A 1,050-nucleotide genomic window follows, 5' to 3' on the forward strand; every position below is an offset into this window, starting at 1 on the left:
TAGTTGACTGGAATGCTCTGTAGTTGACTGGAATGCTCTGTAGTTGACTGGAATGCTTTGTAGTCGAATGAAAAATGCTTTGTCGTTGAATGAAATGCTCTGTAGTTGAGTGGAATGATCCGTAGTTGACTGGAATTATGCACCTTGACTGGTTCAATAACAATTTAACTCACCCTGATTGAATAAACGCGTCTTGTTTGAATTAATGGTTCTTTTGATCCGCTGCCACCAATGTTACAAGTCGGTTGACCGTAGCCTCGTACTTGTGGAGTTTGTATATAGATTTAGTAAATAAAGTAACAAACACACGTTTTAATATTCAATTAATAAAGTTTATTGCGTTCTGAACATATACAGACAATGGCACTATCTCCATTCTCCACTGGCTGTCTTACCATCTTAACGTTCCTTATATCTAAACTTATGTAGGACAATCCCTCCTATATAAAAAGTGCTTACTCGCAGTTTCGGGATTGTACCTGTTTACACTAATTTACAATAATCATTTCATTTCATAATTCTAAATGTTTTATAAATACTACATTTCTAATTTGTTTCCTAATTGCTACATCCTTAGTTACTTCCTATGTTTAATAATACCAATTCATAACATGCATTATGGCCACATGCGTATTTATTTTGTTAATATTATATTTCAAATTTGAGAGTGGTCCAAACTAAACGATACTTTTAAACAATTAACATAAATTTATATGTACTTTAATTTACTCATTTCATGACCCACTTTATATAAGTCATAAATAGCTATGATAAGGTTACAAATTCATAACGGGAAACATCATAAAATAACATATAAAATAAATAATAGATATATTACACCAGCTTCTAGATACGTGTCGGGTACAGGCTCGGTTATAAGAAAAATTTGAACAATATACACATTTTTTATGGAGATTGCAATGGACAATTGTTTCAACTAAAATTTACCAATATCTTGTCAATCGTACCAATGGACCTGATAAAGCGATATTAAATTCTGACAACTTACTGATTTTAATTGGTTAACACGTCTACCTGAAATCGATCAGA

The sequence above is a fragment of the Acyrthosiphon pisum genome, chromosome A2, assembly GCF_005508785.2.
Source record: "Acyrthosiphon pisum isolate AL4f chromosome A2, pea_aphid_22Mar2018_4r6ur, whole genome shotgun sequence".
Classification (NCBI taxonomy): domain Eukaryota; kingdom Metazoa; phylum Arthropoda; class Insecta; order Hemiptera; family Aphididae; genus Acyrthosiphon; species Acyrthosiphon pisum.